The sequence below is a fragment of the Pinus tabuliformis genome, chromosome 1_2, assembly GCF_031772625.1.
Source record: "Pinus tabuliformis cultivar Carrire ecotype Pingquan chromosome 1_2, CPIR1, whole genome shotgun sequence".
Taxonomy (NCBI): Eukaryota; Viridiplantae; Streptophyta; class Pinopsida; order Pinales; family Pinaceae; genus Pinus; species Pinus tabuliformis.
In genome coordinates this window covers 1,074,768,581-1,074,793,761 of record NC_142298.1, presented here as the reverse complement: position 1 = coordinate 1,074,793,761, position 25,181 = coordinate 1,074,768,581, and positions in this window count along the sequence as shown.

Below are 25,181 nucleotides of genomic sequence, written 5' to 3'. Positions count from 1 at the left end.
TTCCACCCTGGGTGGAGAAACACTCGCTTTGCTACTGCAAACAACGATCTGGTGCCTTTCGGATAGCCTCTCTGATATGTGATGAAAACTGGCATGGTGGCAATCTCATGGCTCTCAAACTGATGTGCACGACTTCCCATCTTAGGCTCAAACTGATATGAAGGACCTCCTAGCTCATGCTCAACCTGATGTGAAGGACCTCCCACCTCATGTTCTACCTCTGATGTCACCGGTGGAGCGCTGAAGAAATCGCGGGAGATGAAGTCCTCCCAAGCAATACCCTGCAATCCCAACTAATGGTCCACCAAAATCTGGATGAGAGCAAAATGATAGACACTGTTTAGCTGCTGTCGTGGGGTCTTGCGCTGCATGAATTTCTTCATCTTCTCAATGTTGTTGGAGATGAAAAATGGGAGGCTCATCATCTTCACCCTGGTGAAGTGCATGAGCAAGCGAATGTGATAGGAATAAAGGCGAGAAAACCTCACCTCACAACTGAAGTATTTCATGATAAATCTCATGAGTGGGGCATACTCATCCCTCAAAAATCTGAATGGAAACACCGTGGTGAGTTGGCTCAAGCAATTGTTCTTGATGTAAGGCTCATAGTGATGCCTCTCCACCTTCTTTTTCTTATGCCACTACTCCCAAACATTAGGTATCCCCGTTGCCACTGATATAGCCTCCGGTGTCAAGTTGAAAGTGACCCCAGCCAGGATAGATTGGCCTCCCTATAGATGAAGTGCAAAACGGTGGGCCAACTCATGATGTACTCTGACATTTGCCACCCTTTGGCAAAATTCATAACATGCCAAGTGCTGGAAAGAAGACATGGCAAGTGGGCATGCCTATAGCTCTGTGAGGGTGTTGGGCTCGTCTCTGAGATGTCTGCCACTCCGGTGATGTCTCCTATGGGCCCTCTCTCCTGAAGCTGTGTCACTGTGTGTATCCCCCTCATAATCTGATGAATTTTCTGATCCCATCACTGTTGCTTGTATTCAGAGTTTAGTGTTGCCTTTTGAATCCAATGACACTAATGAATGCTCTGAAAATCTATTACCAAGGGGACAATAAAACAGGGGAGTGTTAGGAGGGGAATGATGAAAATGGGAATAGGTTTTTAAAGGGGAAATTTACCAGGGATTTGGGAGTGTCTGGGGTATGTTTTTGATGGGATAGGGTAAAGAACTTTTGAGCTATATGAGTAAAGGGGACAAAGGGATATGATTGCAATGTATCTAGGGTAACTATTAGGAAAAAATGCTCCATGGGAATTAGTTGATAGAGGTAGGGTAGGAACATATTAAACAATCAAGTTATTGTAGCAAAACCCTAGCTTTTTTACCCTTTTTATGTCATTTTTGTTTTTGCTTAAAAAAAATTGTTTTTGGTCTCATGGTCACCAACATCATATTTTAATTTAAGCTTAGGATGAGTGGTGAAAGGATTTATGGGAACTTTTGCAATTTTAAGAGCCAATTCCAAAATTTTTGGGCGATTCGGTGCATTCTTAGGCTCACAAGCCTGTGCGCCGCGTGCTTTGCCCAGTGCACCGCGCGCCGGGTATGCGTCGCGCCAGTGTAATGTTAACACTGTGGTCGGGCTCCCAGTGCGCCGCGCGCGGTCAAACGACACAATTTTTGTTTGAAAAATAGGGGAGGGAGTTTTAGGGGGATTTTAGGGGGTTTGCTTGGGAGACAAGGAGGAATGGAGGTGAAAATGATGAGGAGTGAGGGGATAAGGGGAGGAAAGTGACCTTGGTGCTAATCATTACTATTTGGAAATCCCATCAACCGTTTTTCTTGTTGCTTTTTCCATGGAAGGCCATTGTGCTTTTGGATACCTTTCAAACATCTTACAAACAGCTAAACATTGACCAAATTGATGGAGAAGAGGTGTCATAAGGCCTACCTCGTGATTTGATAGCTTTCACGAAGATTTGAAATTGTTTGGCACTGTTTTTATGCCCCTAGTTGTGTGCGTCGCGCGCCAAGCCTAATGCGTCGTGTGCCCTGAGTGCATCACACCCTTGTGGATTTTGCACTGTGGGCTAGCTTCCAATGCGTCGCGCACTCCGTGTGCATCGCGCGCCCTGGTGTGTGCGTCGCGCCACCTAGCAATGTACCCTCCTTACTCGAATTCCTCCTCCTTAGCCCTCTTTTCTTCAACAATGCCTCTCTCAAGCTTTTTCATAACACAATGACTTAGTCTTGGGCCAAAACAAATATATATAGGCTTTGAGAGAGTTGGGTTTAATATTTTCCTCTTTGAAGACCCACTTTCTAATGTTTGAGTTTTGCACTTTTCATTGACTTTTAAAACACTCTATTTTCCTTTTTCTTTGAAATTTTGGCTCTCATGATAAAATTTTCGGCATTTCTTTGTGGGGATTGTGTGACTGAGCCTTTGGCTTTAAAATCCATGACTGCATCTGAAAATGTCAACTGTCAATTTTTGGAAAATTTTGTCATAGTTGACCTTGTTTGACTTTTCTTCAAAATAGAGTTTTGAAGAAGAGTCGATGTTTGTTGCGGTGATGATGAAGCTTTCTGCACTATAGGTGTATAAGATCTCCTTCTGGCATACATGGCTTGTTCTGGACATGTTTTTTCTAGGACCAAACTGATGAATTTCTAGACCCTAACAATAAAAAATGACTCTGTCCTACAATATGACCAGTCCTTGACTACCATGAATTTCATTGATTACGGACCAATTCACGAACCAGCAGAGGCGAGACATGAGGGGAAATGAGTAGCATGACTTTCTCCGTCAGATCATGGCATGTCCCTAGCTAAATGCAGCTTCATGGATGGAGTGGGACACCTAAAATTGAAATGCACAAAGAGTTTTGATCTCTAACGGATGGCTGACCAGACCGACTCTAACATTGGCTCCAATGGGGGATGGTAGCTCCTTGGAGGTGCCAAGAACAGCAGATCTCTGGAGGAGCTAGACAGTGCCTCTTTGTCCATTGGGCTATGGAGTCATCATTTGATAAACAACACAAGACTTTGACTTATTTACAAAACTGAAGTAATCAAGAAATTTACTCAAACTTGACAATTGGAATAACTTAAAAACTGACTGTACATACTGAAACCAAACTGAAATAAAAATGGTATTTACAATGACAGTGGAAGCAGTGTTAATAGATCAATAATGATACCACTTGAGCAGCCAACCATCGATCGGCCCTCCAGGATAGTCTTCCCCATTCATTTCTTTAAGAAGAAAGGCATTTTGACCCCTGTATGCTGCGATCTTGAAAGGACCTTTCCACAAATTTTCGAACTTTATGTGCTTGCCTTTCTCTTCATTCCTTGCATCCCACTTCACCACCACATCATCCAACTGAAATTTGTCCGCTTTAGCTTTTCTGTCATAAATTTTCTTTATCTTCTCCTGCAACTTGGATGTGTTTTTGAAAACTTCTTCCCTTGTTTGCTGCAAGTGGATCATTTGATTCAGCCTTCTCTGCATGGGATCTTCCTCACTGCCGGCCTCCTAAAGAAGATTGACCACCGGGGTAGCAAGGGAAGCGAGAAATACTATGTCCACACCATAAACCAGCTCAAATGGTGACATACCAATAGACTTTTTCCGACTAATTCTATCTGCCCAAAGTGCATGAACCAACCTCTTGTTCCAGCTCTTCTTATAAATTTCCAGCAGCTTCTTGATGATGTTGACCAAAGATTTATTTGAAGATTTTGCCAATCCATTGCCTTGCGGATGATAGGCAGTTGAATGACCCAAAATTATGTGATATTTGTGACAAAATTCTACCATCCTTTTTGATTTAAAAGTTGTTGCATTATCAGTGATTATTTTGTTTGGACAACCAAAGCAGGACAAGATGTTATTTTCAAGAAATGAGATGATTACTGTGTCCATCGCTTGTCTGGTAGGTTCTGCCTCAATCCACTTTGTGAAGTAGTCTGTCGCTGTAAGGATCCACCTATGATGTCCTAAACATGCGGGATGAATTTCCCCAATGAAATCCAACCCCCACTGCTCGAATGGAGCGCTCAATTCGATAGGCTTGAGTGGAAAAGGCTGTAGTTTCTGTTTTCCTTCGAAAATTTGACACTTGTGATAGCACTTTACCATCTTATGCACATCAGCAAACAAAGTAGGCCAATAGTACCCCGCTCTCAAGATTTTGTTCGCTGTTGACCTCCAAAAACGATGTCCACCACACTCTCCTCCATGAAAGTCTTCCATGAATTTCTTTGCCTCCTCTTCCACCAGACAATTTAATAAAATGTCACCGGGATCTTTCCAATACATTGCAGAATTCAAGATACAAAATTTGGCAGCCTTCAATTTAAGTGTTCTCGCTTTGTTTCTAACCATGCCGGGCGGTGGTGATAGATTTTTCAGCACATAGATTATATCAAAATACCATGGGGACAAAGAAAACATTTCGGATACCTGAACTAAAGTTCCTTCATCATCCTCATCGGACATGGGAGCGATTAGATTTATTTCCAATGCATGCAAATTTGACTCAGACATTAGCTTCGCCAATCCCTGTCCTTTGACCAGCTTTGTAGGCTTTATCTCCACATCGTATTCTAGCAAGGCTGTGATCCATTTGCCCCTTCTCACTTACGGATCAGTCAATGCCAGGGCTTGCTTCTCAATGACGTTTTATTCCAAAGCTGCATCCCTTATAGCCCTGCTGAAGAATGCAATGGGTCTTTCATGATCATCCCTTTTTTGCAACAATACCGTTGCCATAGTGTGCTCAGAAGCAAATGAAAACAATATGAAATCTTGAGAATAATCCAGGCTGACTAGAACTGGAGCTGAAGAGAGGGCCAGTTTGACCAAGTTGAAAGATTTTACAGCCTCATCCATCCATTTCACATGGCTCTCCTTCTTAAGCATGTTGCTCATTTCTTTCAAGTGTTCTGCAAGATTAGGCACAAAGCGACGCAAAAAATTCATCTTACCATTAAATGACTGTATCTCCTTTTTGTTCCTAGGCAGATCGATTTGCTGAATTGCTTGGAAACATGTTGGGTCTATGCGGATGCCATCTTTTGAGATGATAGGCCCAAGTAATTTTCCTTCCTCCATGGCGAACAAGCTCTTCTTAGGATTCAGAGATAGGCCATATTTCCTGCATTTTTGAAAGACAATTTTTAGGTGATGCATATGCTCTTCATCAGATTTTGGAAACACCATCAAGTCATCCAAGTACACCACCACACATCCTTCTCATTTGCAAACGCCAAGTCCATTGCACGCTAAAATGTGGCACCTGCATTCTTCAAACGGAATGGCATTTTGGCATAGTGAAATGTTCCCCATGGAGTTGTGAGTGCTGTCTTATCCCTCTCATCTTCATGGACTGAAATTTGGTTATATCCTGAATAACCATCAAGCAGGGACATACGAGATGCCCCCACTACTCGCTGCAGTATATGGTCCATCTTGGGCAGCGGATAGTTATCCTTCAATGAGACCTTGTTTAGATTTCTGAAATCAATGCATAGGCGGATCTTACTGGTCTTCTTTCGTACAGGTACTAAGTTAGATATCCAATCTGAAAATCTGATAGGCACAATGATACCTAACTTGTACAACCTATTTACCTCTTTTTCGATGGATGGTAGCAACTTTGTATTGATCCTTCTCAGATTTTGTCTAAATGGTTTCTGATTGGGCTTGATAGGTATGGTGTGCTGAATGATGTTCGTATCATAGGTCTTTAAATCTGAATAATCCCAAGCAAATACATCTGCAAATGAAGCCATCAAACTGATATATTTTTCCTTGATCTTTGGCGGTAGTGTCTTGGACAATTTTACTAATTTTGGATTTGTTGTTGTACTGATGTTGACTTCTTCTACACCTTTCTTCGTGGGCTGCAAAGTTGGCTTGCGGGCTACATCATCCTGATCGAAAAGTTCTTCTAGGGGTATCAAGCCTTTAGGAATGATGTTGTTCTTTAGCTGCAATACGTCCATTTGATTGATTTGAACTTCTTCTGTACCATTCCCTTTGTTCTCATCATTTTCCACATCGATTAAGGTTTCTTTGAACTTGCCTTTGTTGAGCAGAAAATCCTTAATCTCCTCATCATCTTGGAACACTTGCCAATGTCGTTGTTTGTTTGGAACGGTTGGACGGTGCTTGACATGGGTGCTTGACATGGATTTCAAATTTATTGCTAGAGTTCATGGGGATCTTCAAGTTGCTCGCTGCCTTGGCAAGAGCATCATCAATACTATTTTGTATTCGTGGCACACATGTCAAGGTGTATTCGGAAAATAGCTTCAAAATGTCCAAAACTACATTACGATAGGCCTGCATCCTAGGATGTTTTGCTTGGTACTCACCTCTGACCTATTTTATCACCAACTCGGAGTCGCCATATACTGAAATCCTCTTTGCATTCAGCTTCCTAAGAATCTTCAGGCCAGCAATCAGAGCTTCATATTCGGCTTCATTGTTGGAACATTCGAAGGCCAGCTTGTAGGAGCAAACTCTCACGCTGCTAGGTACGTTGTTTGGGGCGGAGAAAGGACTGCATACCCAAATACCAATACCAGCTCCATCATTCCCTACTGCTCCATCAAAATCCATGCTCCATAAGCCTTCTTCTTCCTCTTGCAAGTGCTGAAAATCTTTTTGTTGTACATTGTTTGTTTGTTGTCCATCGTTTGTTTGTTGTCCATTATTTATTTGTTGTCCATCGTTTTCAACTGATTGCCCATTCTTTTGTTTCTTTTGTTGTCTTTCTTTCTTCAAAATCTCTCTAAAATTTTATGTTATCTTTGGAATGTCGTCTGCTTCTACCATCTGACTATCTATTTCATTTAAACTATCTAAAAATAAAACAAAAGACTCTAAATCTGTATGTACATAGTTTATAGGATGATTTATCGGTTTCTCCTTGCTTGTGATCATATAATTCATCTTTTGTTTCCGATATAATTTCCTCATTTGTCCAAACACCGGGATTGTCACATAGGAGAAATCCAGCTGTAGTGTCCCCTTCAATTTTTCCACCCAAGACCTGGAAAGAAGCATACCAAACCTTGGAGGAATGTTTGCTACCACTACGTCCATCAAAACATTTTTCATAGGAAGCTGATCTAGACTCACAACTAAGTCTTTGATGAGTCCTATGCACCTTACTCTGCTAGAGTCAAATGAATAGAGATCATGATATTAGCGGGTGATGTCGAGACCAAGCTTATCCATGATAGCCTTGGGCATGAGATTGTGAGAGGCTCCGGAATCGAACATGGCATTGTGTAGCACAAAGTCATGTAATAGTAAACTGATATAGAAGGGTGGCACCTCGCTCTCAGGAGACTCACCATTCGTCGCTGGCCCAAAAATCATTTCAGGTTGATCATATTCCACGTTTACCATGTCAGACATTGGGTCCAAGTTCAACATTTTAGAAATCTGTCCTCTATAGCTATTGTTCTTCACGATTTCAGTCATGGTGATGTCACTATGACGTGGCAGATCCATGTGGAAAGATGACATGGCAGATGACTAGGCAATGGAAAGGGTCTGGTCATAGATCGCAATCGTATTTGGCAAGAGCCTTTTGAACAGGTAGCATGTCTAATAGAACAGTGATAATCGCAGACGTAAGATTTTTATGAATCATAATTGATTTCCCCATTGGGTTTGGACCTAATCGTAGATCACAATTCGACTAGTCTAATCACAATCACAAATCAGCAAACGTAATGGGGCATGGACTTATATGATAGCGTATTATGTGATTGTAATGGATGTGGGGTCCTTTAGAAATGCAATTAATAACCCAAGTCTGGTCTAATCGCAATCAGAATAGGCAGGATGAAGGACATAAGCTTTTGAAACTTTTGTGATAGTCACGAATGTGAGGGGATTTATGGACTGCAATGTATATCCCTGGCAGTTCTGACTATATCACATATCTTAATTGGGAAAGGGAAGAGTGCTTGGCCTTTGGATTTTTTGTGATAGCCTGCGGACGCGGGATTCTATGGATTGGCATGTATAATCCCATTGACTTCGGACTATATCGCATATCGCAATCGGTGGCTTGGGCATCAAGTCTATGGAACTTTTCATTGTGCAGATGTGGGGTTTTATCAACTAGAGTGTATGACTCCATCTGGTTTGGGCTATTGCAATCACATAAGAGATATGTAACGATACTGAGGAAATGGTTCTTGCAATTACACTGATGTGGGATTTCAATGAAGTGAATTTTAGATCTCGTTGGGTATCATATCATATCGCAATCATAAAATACTTGTTCAATACCTTGATTGGATCCCTACTAGCCATGATAGGAATTTTGTCAAACATATCATCGACATGTAATTTACAGGCCTAAACATCAGAATTAAGGGTAGGGATTTTGTACTTATATGAGAATCTCTATGAACCATTGCTCCATTATGCCATTTGTTGCATTATCATCTATTAGGTCATACACACATTATGCATTCACATACAAGTAAAGCATGCTAAAATCCATACATAAATGTTGTCATAAAATGTGCATATAACTAGCATAATCGGAACAGAAATACAATAAACATATCAGCCATCAAATCCATAAATACATCTCTACCTTTACACATGAAAATCAAGGGAATGGATTTCTCATTAATGAAACCATTGAACCAACCAGAGATGGGACTACCATGTTCCACCCAACTATAGAATGGCTGAGCCAAATCTCTCTTCAACAATTCACTCACATGCCATATTCCAGGGATGAATGTGGGATCTCATAAAACACATCAATCAAAACTCATCCAGGGCTTCCACCTCAACCCATCAAATAGTGATTCCACCTCATGCTTGGACATCACCAAAACCATCATTAGATCGGTCTCTATCCTTGCCATCCAGGGCTCCAAACCATTTGTCTAACCTGCCTATGGGACTAATAACTCAACCCATAGCTTTTATCAGGCTTGAGAGCATTTGTCCAAGCAAGGCTACGGGACTTGTAACTCAACCCACAAAGGGCTCCATAGTGTTTTTCCAACCGAGGCTACCGGACTAGTAACTCAACCCAAGTTATTACAGGGCTCCAGAGCATTTATCCAACCAAGGCTATGGGACTAGTAACATGGCCCAAGATAAGGAAACATGAGAAGCAATAAAAAACACAACAAGGAAATAAACCCACAATCACCATGGTTATCCAAGAAATGGCAAGGCTAAGAAATCCACGATCAATCTTGACCATGCTCCATGCCAATGACAGATCACAACCTACAAGCCACATGTAAATGCCATGCATGACAAAACTAGTGAAGAAACCATACATGCAACTCAATACTTACAAGAAAATCTAATGTAGCTCCTGATGTCGATGCTTTATTGCACTTTCCTTCTCTTTCCTTTTCTTTCTTACTCCAAGATTCCAAGTATGCCAAACCCTCCGAGAGTTCTCTTGATCTAGGTGCATATTGGTGTCCACCTTCCTATTCCACCTAGATCCCCCAGTCAGTTTCATCTATTTCCTTGTTCATTTAAACATTTGCTATTTTTAGCAGTTTTTCGGGTCCTGAACTTCTGAAGTAGTTTTAACCCCTAAACGACATATTTTTGGGGTCCGCATCATGCCCATATCCATAGTCAAGGGCGTGTAAAGAAAATTTTAATACTCGAAAATACCTTTCCAACAAGGTATCATACGCACCAAACAAAGACAAGATGACCAAGTTACAACCCTGAAAAGTTGGCTACCCAACTAACCCCAATGGGGCCCTCAAACTCTTGGTGTTACAACTCCTAGGGTTAGGGTTTTGGTCTTTTAGGGTTTTCTCATGTTTTCCAATAATAAACAGGCCCTTGAGCCTCATGATAACACAATTCAAAGGCATATAGCCACCACATCTCTTCTCATAGATAAGCTGCCATCACCCGAGCTATCTTATTTCCATTCTATTTGTAAGTGTAATTCAGTATTTTTCTATTAATGAAATGAAGTGTTTTTCTTTTGCATATATGTGTTTATGATTATCTCTGTAATTTGTTGTGTTCTTGTTTAAGTTTGAATCAATGGTATCAGAATGGTATGCTCTTTCTCTGTTTTTCTTTGCATGTCCCCAACGAAGTCAGGGTATAAAGTGTTAGGGCTTGATCTGATTGAACCATTGCAAGATCAGCCTCGCAAAACATGATGACCTCCCATGGCAGAAAAAAATAAAGATGAGGGGGCAAGATACACTTTCAAAATATTGCTCAAGGAAGCCCTCGAGCGATAGAGGGATGCGATGATGGATATCTTTGCCTAGATCCTTCGACAGCTACCCGCAGGCAATGCATCTTCACCTAGCAACCACTCTGGAGGTGCCACTCCTTTTAAGGTACAATTTAACTTTAATATTCCCATATTCAAAGTCTTAATAGATGTAGACACCATAGATAAATGGTTAAATTTGTTGGAATGATATTTTTCTATTCATGACTTTTCCAATTAGGAAAAGATTACTTTTACACTTCTCAAAGCCGCCCCACATGTTAAGAACTGGTGGGAAACCTATTATGAACAAAAGGACAAGAGTGAACCCTCATTGTTTTCAGCCGCACCCACTTGGAATTCTTTCTAAGATTCCATCAAGGAACAACATTACCCTATCGGAGCTATGAAGACAAATACATAAAGTGGACCACACTACGATGGGGAAGGGATCAAGATGTGCGAAAGCACAAATATTCTCAATACCCTTCACACGAAGCTAGGTATCAAGGATACTATGCGGAATTTGGTACTCAAGTACCATGACTATCTACACAAGTGGATGAGAAAGAATTCCTGGACATTTCCTTGCTTGGCACGATGTATTAGCATGTTTTCAAGATTGAATGAAAGTTTAAACAAAAGAAGCGGGACTTTGGATTTGCGAATCCAAAGCAAGGAAAAGGCACCCCCAAACCATAGAAAAAAGGACCAAGCCAAGGCTGGGCTACCTAGGATAGCCTGCTGAAGCCGCAAGAAAATAAAAACAACATGAAGATGAAGAAAGACATGAGAAAATGGTGTGACTTGCATAAGAGATCCACTTACAATACAATTGAGTGTCAAGCCAAGTAGTCACTAGTGGCCGAGATGAAGGCTTCTGAATCAGATGCAAGTTCCAACTCTGAATCAAAACCTGATAAGGGAACTAACAAAGGGAAGGAAAGCATCGACGCAGAGCCCAATGCCACTATGGCCACCACCAAAATCCAGAGGAGGGGAAACATTTCTTCCACTCATAGATGTCATTGAAGGTTTCTCTACTATAGTTCATTATCGATAGTGGGAGCCAAAAGAACCTCATTTTAGCAGAGGTTGTGAAGTGTCTAGGTCTAAATACTACATCACATCCATAGTTGTGCACCGTTTGGTGGCTTCACCAAGGATGAGATCTTTGCGTCATCCAGCAGTGTCACTTTCCCTACAACATCGATCCCTTCACATATGATCTATTGTGTGACGTTTCTCCTCTTGAAGTTTGTGATGTATTGTTAGGAAAACCAAACTTGTGGAAGCCACATGTTGTATATGAGTATATACCTCACTCTATGTTTATTACTTTGGCTAATAAGTTGTACAGGATACTAGAGGTAGCCTCGTCTACCAGCATCTCTTTGATCACTGCAAAGCAATGTAGTAAGATCATTTCCGAGACCAAGATATTTGTTTTCCTTATGATTCAGCCCCAGGGTAAGAAGAAGGTTGTGGCCACGACTTCCACGAAAGGCTCCTCTTCATAGCAACAGCAGATGGACAAGATCGTGGACGAGTACAGGGATATTTTTGCCTCACCCACAGAGGTATCTGTGCACTCTCAGGTCAAGAACTCCATTAATCTAACCCTGAGTATGCCGCTTGCCAATGGATCGATCTATCAATGCTCTATTATGGAGAATGATGAGATCAAAAGAATGATTTAGGAACTATTGCAGAAAGGGCACATCAAGCCAAGCTCATCATCTTGTGGGAGCCCGATTGTGTTGGTATAGAAAATGGATGGGACCTGGAGGCTCTATATTGACTATCAAACGTTGAACAATATCACTTTCAAGAATAGGTACCCAATCTCAAAGGACCAGCTCAAGGGGGAAAAATATTTCAGCAAACTTTACTTGAAGTCATGTTATCACCACGTTCCTATCGAACCCTCTGATGTGTGGAAGATTGCCTTCAAATCTAAGGAGGGCCTTTTCGAATGGTTGGTCATGTCGTTCGGATTGACAAATGCCCTTGCAAACTTCATGAGATTGATGGAAGACATCTTGTGACCCTTCACCAATGCATTCGTGGTGGTTTATTTATATGACATATTGATCTTTATCCAAAGTTGGAAAAAGCATCTCCACCATATTCGACAGGTCCTTCGAACCCTGCGACAACACAAGTTGTGTGCTAACTTGGAGAAATGCACCTTTGGCCTAGCCCAAGTTCAATATTTGGGGTACATCATTGATGAACAAGCTGTACATGTGGACCCATCCAATATACATGTCATTCGGGATTGGACATCCCCAACCACTCTAATGGAGCTCCACAGCTTTTTGGGTATTACCAATTTCTACTGTAGGTTCATGCTGAGGTTCGATCATATCACTTGGCCTTTAATTCAAGTCACCAAGGGTAGAGCGAAACCGAAGTTTTTTCAGTCAAAAACCCAACAAAAAGAATTCTCTAAGTTGAATAATCACCTATGTTCTACACCAGTGCTCACATTACCAGACCTGCACCAACCATTTGAGGTTGAGACATATGCCTCCAACTATGTTATTAGTGCAGTTCTTACTCAGCATGGGAATCTAGTGGCTTACCATAGTGAGACACTTTTAGACATAGTCTGAAATTACCCTACTTATGACAAAGAAATGTATTCCATTGTGCAAGACTTTTGTTAATAGAAGCATTGCATTCTCGGGAAGGAAATGGTCATCCACATAAACCACTAACTTCTATAGTTCATATAGACACAAGGGAAGTTGCAGAATGATCATCATTAGAAATGGTCCACTTATCTACAACAGTTCCATTTGAACATTACATATAAGAAGGGAAACACCAATAATGTCGTTGATTGCCTTAGCCAAGCATCGGTCATGGTGCTGATCACTGTGCTCGACTCCTGTGGGAATGAGACATTGGGGTGGTCATATCTTTACAAAATTGATCCAAAATTCGGCAGCATATACGAGACACTCCTAGAAGCGACGCAAGTTCTAAATTTCCACCTTTAGGATGCATTGTTATGCCACTCGGGACATATATGTGTTCCTTCAAGTGAGCCTTCCAAGATAATTTGGGAGGCGCACTATAGTCGGGTCACTGGACATTTGGGTGTAGTAGAGTAGTGGTGGTATTGCAGAAAATTTTTATTGGCTGAAACTTCGTTAGGATGTTGGGAAGTAAATTAGATTCTGCATCGTCTACACCATTTCCAAACCATCAAGAAGCAAGGCTTGTATACTCCTCTACCTTCTCCTAGCTGGCCTTGGGAATCTATCTCCATGGATTATATGTCGGGCGTTCCTTCGAATAAGCACGGAAATGATTTGTTTTTCTGGTCATTGACAGATTCTCTAAGATGACCAACTTGGAGGCCTATAAGAAGAGTATCATGATAGAGGCCATTGTTAAGCTCTTTTTTGAGCGAGTGTGGGTACAGTTTGGGATCCCACATTCTATTGTCTCAAATCATGACAGTAGATTCTTGAGTGCATTTTGGTCAAGTCTCTGGTCAATGCTCGATACAAAACTTACTAACTCCATGGCTTTCCATCCCGAAACTGATGGCCAAACAAAGGTTTTCAAAAGGATGATTGGACACATTCTGCACATGTACAACTCAAAGCATCCATGCACGTGGGATGAAAGTCTCCCCTATGTCCAATACCTACAATAGAGCTCTCCACAACTCAATAGGCCATAGCTCCTTTCAAGTAGAGCTGAGATTTCAGCGATTATGCCCCATTGATGTAAAACGGAAAACCAATAGGGTATTCGGTACCTAAGGGCGGAGAGAACTCGAGAGAGCTGAATTAGTGTTGTTGGTGAGGAGGCATGGAATGAAACTCTAAGTCCTTGAGTTGGTTGGCCAATGGGACTTCTTAAAACAACCTATGACTGAAGTTGGTTGGGACCAGGCAGTCTAGGGTAACAAAGATATGTTTCCTAGTATGAAATTGGCTCGGGGGAGTACCATTATATTTTCTCGTTCTCACAAAATGGGAAGAACATTTGACTAATCGTGATTGTGTGATGGGTGATTCTAACATGCACAGATAAGTATAATTTACTGATTATCTTTCTAGTTATTGAAAAGGTGAATGAAAAACTAAATCATGAACAATTGTAGAATATTATCTATGTTGTAGTAAGTAGAGTCTGGTTTGAAACCAATTCTATGTTGGCAGACTTGAGAGGAAGAAAATCTTTCCTCTACATTAATTCATTTATTCCTAAGTACTCACAATGATTGTGAAAGAAACAAAAGAATAATGTTGTTAACGTGTTACTTGTGTTTATTAAAAGACGCTAATATAAAGTGTTGGAATTATATTTTTGTATTTGTGAATTAAATTGTTTGTAATCCTAACTTAAGCAAGACATTAACCTAGGAGTTGAGCATGCTAGGACTCCTAGATTCACTAAAGGAAATTTCAGTCCCAGAACTCTGCATGAATCCCAGGGGTTCCTAAGGAAATATCTCCAGTTGGAAACTAAAACTCATATAAGTAACTCGCACCAGGGATAAGGGAAGATCTGGGTGTTACAGTTTGGATTTTATTTGAGGAAAACTGAAAGTCGAGCCTTAGGTAAAACAATAATTAGAAAAATGGTTAAGTTACACGTTGGTCTCTCTGTGTTAGGGAAGGAACTCTACAGAGAAAGAGTCCCAAAAATCTTGAGTACTTAGAATAAGTCCAGGACCAAATAGAGCTATGTACTATCTATCATTTCAAATTGTAGGAAAAATCTGCAGTTAATTAAAATAAAGCCCTGGTGCATAATAATAAGGCTTTGTTGTAAAAATAATCTACTGTAGGAAACTGAACGCAATATGAATTATTTAGATAGACTAAAATTTATAATACATCCCAGGAAAGCTAACAATGACTAACGTATTTTTAGTTTTGCAAAGCATAAGCAATTAAAGAAACCATCGTGTCCAAGCAAAATGAAGGAGCCATCGTACATATGTTAACACAGGTATATAGCCATTAAAGAAACCATCATGCGCAAGCAAAATGAAAGAGCCATCGTACATACGTTAACACAGGTATATAGATATATTGAAAACATATAGTAGTTCATAAGATCAAGAAATAATTGAAATGTAGAGAAATAGAAACCAACTTAAAGCCTAGATGCAGTCCAAGTACAATTATGACTACTTCGAGAATAACATAGTCCCGAAGTACAGTTCAAAATCAACAGCATCAGCTCTGAAACCTAGTGCTTTACATTCTTAAATAAAAAAGAAAAAAAATATGAGCCACGACATCTACAGGATTTAAAGACCGTTTCAGCAAACCTTTTAATGAAACCCCTCAACGGGTAATTACACTGAAAATCAATTTCTACAATGGTTGTGCAAAGTTCCGAGTGAATTTATAGGGCTAAGACCACACCTCAAGTTCTGAGGCATGAACAAAGAGATCCCAGCGTGTGAAAAGCCTCCAATCCACTCCCAACATCCTGATCCCAGGGTGTGATTTTAGTTATGCAGAAGATAGGATTAACTAAGTAAACCCTCTGAATTCCTAATCAAATCATTAAGTACCTGTAGGGAGTGCCAAGCGTTCGAATAAGCTGTGGCATACTCCTTTCGCATTGGGAGAAGGGGAAATCTCCTGCACAACAAATGTAGAGCAATATTCTATCAAGCTAAGCAAAGATTAAAACAATCAAAAAACTTAGAACTACTAGCACCCCTTACAACTCCCAACATAAAATAGCGAGAAACATGAAGGAACGGACCCCTGTGGGCAACACAATAGCTGGCAAAGCCCCAACGCGGAGAAGGGTCACCAATACCCTGAAAAGCAGGGAGAAAGCTTGAAACCCTAATTGTGTTGCAGGAGGCAGAGCTCTCAGTGAAGGCGTCGAATGAACTTCAGAGTGGCACGAGAGGTGAAGGTAGTTACCCTCTACCCACTGAGAATCTCTCTTATCCATTGATGCACCACAAAATCTATTGCATCAATGATTGCATATAAATCCCAAGAACTGCATCGAGCATTGATCAGTTGCCCATCCATCGGTGGTGATAGCTCCATGTGACAGTCATTCATGCTCGTCTAGAAGTTTCGAGAGAGTTGGGTTACAATTAACCCCGCCCTGATTCATTTGCCTCCAAACATTAAACATTGCATATAATGGCATGGAAACATTAAACATGGCCAAACGGAAGGATGAATTCAAACTTTGTGACGAATATATATATTGGTGAATGAATCCTAATAACATGAATATATATATTGGTGAATGAATCCTAATAACAATCTTCACATGGTAAAAGGTTGTTTACATAAAAAAAATAAAAAATTGTTATGAGAAAACGTTACAGGAATCTTGTAGATTAAAGAAATCAAAATTATGATTCTTAAAAGTATTTGTTGAATTTTTGGTGGGAGTGATCAACAAAAATACCTAGACCTAGAAAATGGCATATTAGTTTATTAGTTAGATTATAATTTTTTAATAACTAAATACATAACAAAAACATTGTTTTTTAGTATTTTAGATCAGATAAAATAAAATAACATAATATCATTAATAATAATATTTATTAACAAAATAAAAATAATCTTATTTCAAACATTTTTATTTAGTCAAAAAGAAAATTTAAAAAACTTAAAAACAACTTTATATTAAAACAAAAATAACTTTAATATAAAATAACAAAGCAAACTTGACTGGTCTAATTATTTCTGATTTTTGAGCTCCACCTTTATGAAAATCCATGTTATTGATCTATAATATTTATATAAAAACTAAAATATACCCTGTTTAAGCAAAATTAAAATAACATAAATTTATGACCAAGATTTTCAACCATTCAAATTTCCGCAAGCACAGAATTGTACTTATTGGAGCCAATTGGTTTTTTTGTTTTCTCTCCGCATTTCTCCGTTTTCCGCTCTCTCCACTTTATCCATGGCTGAGTTTTTAAAACTGTTCTGCATTTTAGCCCCCCATGGAACAGATGAACATCTAGCGAGCAAAATATGGTGAGTTTGTTCATTCTCTAAGCCCCCTATATAAGGTTGCTAATATAAAACCTATGGGAGTCTTGCAGGAAAAAACCTATGGGAGGCTTGCGGGAAAAAACCAACACTGTAGGAAAATGTGCATTAGGGTTTGTGTTCTCTGAACACTTTCTGTCTAATGACCATATTTGTCCGCAGCCACCATTGGCATACGAATCCATACTGGTAATAGAATGAAAAATGCACCTAATAGGATGTAAAATGCGCCTTAGCAATAGGGTTTGTGTTTTCTGGGAATTATATTTGAAAATGTATATAATTACCAAGATGTTAAAGGTCAGAAGGGGAAATTCAAAATATATAGCATTTATTATATTGCTATATAATAATAAATGCCAGATTTTCCTCATGCTTCAAGCGTGAAACGTCCAAAAAAAAAAAGTGAGTGCTTTCCTCATGCTTTTCATGCCTGACTCTGAGCCTGTGCCTGCTGATGTCATGTCTATACATTGTGATAGAAGGGGCGACCATTGGATATGGATCAGCAAAGGAAGGGCATGTTAAGGTACTTAGTGATTCAACTAATGGCTTCCTTGTATTACAAATGCATTTTGTTATTATTTCGTTCTCACTCTGCTCTTATAGATGCTTATAGTAAATTGTTTTTAAATTAAAAATTAGTTAATAGGTAATCTTTAAATAAATTAATAAGGGAAGTTAATATATTTCTAAATATATAAATAAATTATATATTGATCTGATTTATCAAATTCTGAGAAAGATCAAATCATTTTTAACTAAAAAAATATTTTTTTGCTATTTTGTATAATATATAAAATTCTTTTTGTTACTATGTTTTTAAATGTTATTTTTATATATATAAATGTTTTTACCATAAATATATTTTGAAATTCTACATATCGATTTTATGTAAGTGTGATGAAATTACACATCTCTATATACATTGAATTACAAATAATTTATTAATGAGATACTAAAAACATGACACATCTATATGTTATTTGTCAACTACAAATTAAGTAATGAATGAATTACTCTCTCTCCCTAAAAACTAAATTATTTTTTTTAACTTTCAATTATTATTATTATATTTCTGGATATGAAATTTTATATAAAATTAAAGTGAAAATTGAAAAAAAAATGTATAACCTACATTAATTTTTTATATTAATATTTTTGAAAAATTATTAATGTAAATATTATTTTATTATTTTTAAATATAACATAACAACAATATCATCACCCAATAAAAAATAAAAAATAATCCATTTTTAATAAAAAGAGTTAATAGTAGAACATAAAAATGGCAATTGAAAAATTGGAACTTATTTAAGAGTTAGGTAACCATATCTGAAATAAAGGTTTTAGCTACCGTTACCAATTTCATATTCTATTTTGTTTTAGGAAATTCCTTACAGTTCATCCTTGTCTTCAATAAGGGCTAATTTTGTGGTATGGGGTATTTATCTAGTATAGTGGACAAAGCAATTGAGGAATCTAATATATGAGTATGCTTTCACTATATTTATGTTAATAATAATATTTTGCTTTAATAAGTAATAAATGAATGTTATGAATTGTTATTTTTTACTTCTCCCATCAATGTTAGTTGTTTTGTGGGTTTTAGGTACATGGGATGAGGGTGTGATATTTGAATTTATGGGGTATTTCATTTACTTGTTCTCTTGGTTTCCATTATTTTGTTAACAGGAACTACACAAAATTTCACATGATGAGAATTCCCTAGCTAAGTCAAACAACTCAGAAGATGAAGACATGTTTGAAAGTGTCCAGACCTTACTGCTTATGATGGTCAATTTAATGAGACATTTTTCTTAAACCATATGTTTTGATTCAAATGTTCCAACTCATTTCCTTTTATTTAGAATTTTTTATTTTAATGTATCATCTAAATTTAAATTTAGTACATGGTTTTTTTGCTAGAAGGAATATTGTAAAGTTGGTTATCTAATTTTACATTGTATTTATAAAGAAGTATTAGATAACTAATTATACAACATCCATCCTAACAAAAAGCCACATACTATCTTTACCAAATCTTATTTTATAGAATATGGGACAATTAATACTCTAAACAAATGAAAGGTTAAACTTTTCAATTAAAACATATGGTTTACTGAAAAAGTTGACCATCATTTGCGGCAGTGTCATCAACATTTTCAAACATGTCCTCATCATGTGAACTATTTAACTTAGATACAAAATACTCACCATGTGAAAAAAATTGTGATTCCTGTAAACAAAACTTCTTAATAAAAATCAATAAAAAAAGAACAGAAAGTAGAGAGAAAAGATAATAAAGTGACTAACCAGTCAAAATACATTCAAATATCACACCCTCATCACATGTGCCTAAAACAACAAACATCACCCATTGGTGAGAAAAATAAAAATAACCAAAGGTTCAACTACTACAAGTTTACCATTAACATAAATATGTTGAAACTATAATCATATATCATATTCTTCATTTGCTTTGTCAACAATGCTAGAAAAATACCCCATACCCTCAAACTGACCGCTTATTGAAGATAACGGTGAACCACAAGGAATTTCATCAAAGCGAAATGGCAGATAAAATGGTAAATAGTTGCTAATACCTTTATTTTGTAGACATAATTGATGAAATAGTAAATAGTTGCTAATACCTTTATTTTATAGACATAATTGATATATTATATGGTTAGTTAACAACTAATTTTGATATCAATTTTTTAATAGTCATATAAAAAAACATTGATGATTAATCAACATTTCCAATTTCAAAGGGTATGTTTTTTTAAATGAGACCAAAGAAGCTCAACATTTCCAATTTCAAAGTGTGCTTTTTTAACTAAACCAGAGAAGCTGGAAACTCGACTTCTTTTTGTTTGACAATACAAGAGGAGACGCAAATAAATTAACTGATTATTAACTGATAACTCAAGATAAACTTTAATATTGCAGCCTCATTCTCTGGGCTTACAACAGCAAAATAGCATATAATTACGGGAGAAATACAAAATAACAAGGAAACTGAAGATTCATCAAATCAGAGAAACATGTATTGATCCAGAAAAATGGTGAAAGGGTATTTATATTAGACATGTAAAGATCATATCCATAAAAGTAAACCACTTATTTACAACCAAATAATAAATGCAACTACGTCAATCTGAAATCAACGACTAACATCAACGACAAAAAGACACAGAAGCACGCGGCGACGTCTAGTTGGCAATTTCTAAATGGAAATTGAAATGAGAATGAAACAGCCTAGATGTGATTTGCATGATTTTATTTTTACAGAGAAAAAAGTTTATTGCAGACTACTCCGACTTAAAAGTAAATGAAGAATCAGTTGCCCATTTCGTAAAGCGATGGGTGATTACAATCACCACATTTACGAAGTCCCAAATGGATTTTTACAAAAAGAATTGACATTGGTGTTGCACTCTTGCTCCCGTGACATAGAGTTTAATTTAGATACTGCCACTAGAAACCTTACATGTATTCAATATTGGAAAATGGGTCAAGCTCGTACTCATACTAAATTATTTTTATTATTGAAATATTGCAAAAGAAATATGGTGTGTTTACAAATAAAACAATATTAATGGCACATATTTGTATTTCAATACATTATTGTAATAATTACTTAAATATGGTTAAGATTAACCAATTTATTTTTATATAAAAATCTAACTAGAAAGATATAACAGATTTATTTTATTATTAAAAATTCAATTTTTCACATTAAAAAAATCTACACATTATAATATGACTATAATATCTCAAAGTAAAATTAATAACATGTAAGACTTAAAGCAAAATTGATAATATGTAAACTTTATTCTTGACATTGTATTATATTTAAGGGAAACCTATTAATGCAATGTGAAGGAATGAATATATAATAATCTAGTAATAAAACAAAAAATAAAGAAGTAAGATAATTAAATCTCATCAAAGTAACACAAAACATATAGATAATCACCTTTACAATATATAAATAGTAACAAAGCATACACATATTTAGAAACTCAATTTACCCAAATTCAAATATTTAGAAACTCAATTTACCCAAATTTATAATCAAATCTTATTATAAGAAGCCAAAAACATTATGGGAATAGAAACCATAAGAATACCCCAACTAAAAAAAGATAGCATAAGCATATTTAAAAAACATTTTCAAAACCCAACATTGTAAGAGTTATAATAAAGATGAGATTAAGTGCACATCTTAATTAAATCCCATAATAAAAACACTATGGGAATAGAAACCATAAGAATACCCCAACTAAAAAAAGATAGCATAAGCATATTTACAAAACATTTTCAAAACCCAACATTGTAAGAGTTATAATAAAGATGAGATTAAGTGCACATCTTAATTAAATCCCATAATAAAAACACTATGAGAACCAAGATTCTTCTCATTAACTAATAAAAGTTACATCAATGTCTAGATTAAAAAAACAGGCAATAACTAAATTCGCCAAAAGAACATTGAGGATCACCATTGCAAAGCATGTATAAATAAATTAAAAAACAATAAATAATTAAATCTTAATATACATAAAATATGCACAAAGACCACCATTGCAAAGTGAAGCCTAAATTTTCAGATAATTTTAACAAAATTAAGTGATTTTATCAAACTGCAATAAAAAAAGAGCTATAGTAAAAAAAAAAAAAAAAAAAAACCATTGCTCTTCAATTTTAAAGCTCTAAAAAAAACCAAAAGAAAACCATTTTCTCTTTTGATCCAAACCCCAAGCTCCTCACAACAGCAAAATCTCCTAGATGGGCATTTCTTGATGATCAATAATCCTTATTGGTAATGCCAAGAATCCTTATTAGTAATGCATATTTCAGGATAATACTTGTACTCTTCCCAAAAGTTGTTCAACAACTTAAACCCTTCCATAATCCTTATTGGTAATGCCAAGAATCCTTATTATTAATGCATATTTCAGGATAATACTTGTACTCTTCCCAAAAGCTGTTCAACAACTTAAACCCTTCCAAAATGATTAAAAAAAAAAAAAAAACATTTTCTCTTTTGATCCAAACCCCAAGCTCCTCACAACAACAAAATCATATGGATGGGCATTTCTTGATGATCAACAATCCTTATCACTAATACCAACTATAGTAATGCCTATTTCAGGACAATACAGTACTCATACACTTCCCAAAAGCTATCAAACAAGTTAAACCATTCCAAAATGATAAAAAAACCAAAAGAAAAATATTTTCTATTTTGATCCAAACACCAAGCTCCTCACAACAGCAAAATCCTTGGATCCTTGGATGGGAATTTCTTGATGATCAACAATCCTTATTAGTAATGCCTATTTCAAGATAGTACTCGTACTCTTCCCAAAAGCTGCGAAACAAATTAAACCCTTCCAAAATGATAAAAAAACAAAAGAAAAATAGTTTCTCTTTTGATCCAAACCCCAAGCTCCTCACACCAACAAAATCCTTGAATGGGCATTTCTTGATGATCAACAATCTTTATTAGTAATGCAAACAATCCTCATTAGTAACATTTTCTCTTTTATTCAAACCCCAAGCTCTTCACAATAAAAATCCCATCTCGATGATCAACAATCCTGACTAGTAATGCCTAGATAGTACTTGTACTCTTCCCAAAAGCTTCCAAACAACTTAAACCCTTCCAAAATTATAACTGTAAAATATTTAATTCATCATTTGAAATCTTATAATTATTCAAAATCTATACCTTATTATTTAGGAGAAAACAAAAACTTTCCAAAATTTACTTAGAATAAATAAACATCTCACTACAACGTTACCTAGATGGCCATATTTAAATATATTTACTAACCTAGATCCATCTTAACTCTCAATCTACCAAGCCCCAGGGGCGCCCGGAGGGATCAATTCTCTCTGCAAAAGAGATTTGATCCCCTCGGTGCGATGGCCATATTTATATTTATTTACTAACCTAGATCCATCTTAACTCTCGGGATCAAATCTCTCTGCAAAAGAGATTTGATCCCCTCGGTGCGATGGCCATATTTATATTTATTTACTAACCTAGATCCATATTCACTCTCGATCTACCAAGTGCTCTGAGGGATCAAATCTCTCTGCAAAAGAGATTTGATCCCCTGGGTGCTTGGTAGATCGAGAGTTGAGATGGATCTAGGTTGGTTTAATTTCGCTCTTTAAATAAGATAATTCCACATGAATACCATGGGTCAATACCATGAGTTTTTAATACCATGGGTTATTTTTATTTGGTTATTTTTATTTTATTTTGATTAGTTAAAATGTTTGCGCCTAGACGCTCTACAACCGAGAATAGGAGTGATGTATAGGTATAATGTTAGAAAGTTTGTAAACATTTTTACATGTCGGCTTAATATGTTGAATTTATATTAATATGTCTAATTTATAATACATAAAAGATTAGTAAACATTTGCATGTTGGTTAAAATTAATATAGAACCCACTACGAGGGAGATGCTATAATGTCCATAAAAAGTTAAAATTAATAAAAATAATAAAATTCAATTTGTTACATTGTAATTTTATTTTTATTAATAAAACTCCAATAATTTTTTAGATAAAAGAGTATGTATATATAAACAATAATTTAAGATCCATTTACTTTATAAAATAGAATAATGATTGTGGAACCATATTTAAAATTAATTAATAAACACATTAAAACTTTAATACTTAAAATATAACAATATGTTTGTCATAGATATTATTAACTTGTAAATAGGTTTTGTTACAATACCATGGCTCATCAATATAACATGTTCATAAACCATCTCTCATTGAACAATCAAAATATTCTATGAATATTTTATTTGAATTTAATTTTGTAACATTTTTTTATTAAATCTAAAATAAATAAATAAATATATATATGTATATGTATATGTATATGTATATATATATGTATATGTATATGTATATGTATATGTATATATATATATATATATATATATATATATATATATATATATATATATATATAATTACTTCTGAGATATATCTACATCTCTATCACATTAATAAATAATATATTTTACTATATGAATTAAAATAATAATTTAGTAACCATATTTAAATTTCATTAATGTACAATATATCATATATATAAATAGTAACTATAAATTAAGAACCATTTTACCACATAAATTAAAATAATAGTTTTGCAACAATATTTAAATTTCATTAATGTTCATAATTAATCTTTGGGATTAGGCAAATCCATGTAAATATTCTAAATAGAAAATAAAGAGAATTGGAAGAAAAAGAAACATTGGGAGATGAAACACAATAGTCTCCCTCTCCATGTATATCTTCATGTTCCATCTTAATGAAAAACATAAAGAAATTTATGGAGTTACTTTGGTTTAACATAGTATCAAAGCCAACCCATTTTCAACATCTTTTTGTCCCAAATAATTATTCATTTTTCTCTAATTTATAATTACCCAAATTTAACATGGTAGCAGAACCAACACATTTTGAACATTTTCTACCTAGTTCTCCACCATTTTTCTGTCTCAAAAAATTATTCCTTTGTCTCAAACTTGTAAGACTGTACAGAGACGATCAATTGGTATCCAAACGTCTATGTGTTGTTTTTAGATGAGTATTTCCCTATATTTTTTGACGAGTGTTTCTCGATATTTCCCAAAGCATGTTTCCTGCCCCTCCATGAAAACTAGTCTGCCCACTCCTAATCGAGGCATTGGTAGTCATTGGCACCTGTAATCAATCCACACGGAGGTACATCCCCTGGAATACAGAACGCAGGCTGGTAATCTTCCCCGGGAGGCCCCGGCTTGACCGATTGAGCTAACCCTGGGGCTAGGGTGGAAATATATTATTTTTAGGAGTACTAAATTAATATATTAAGGAGATGTGGTATGTTGTATATGTCATATTAA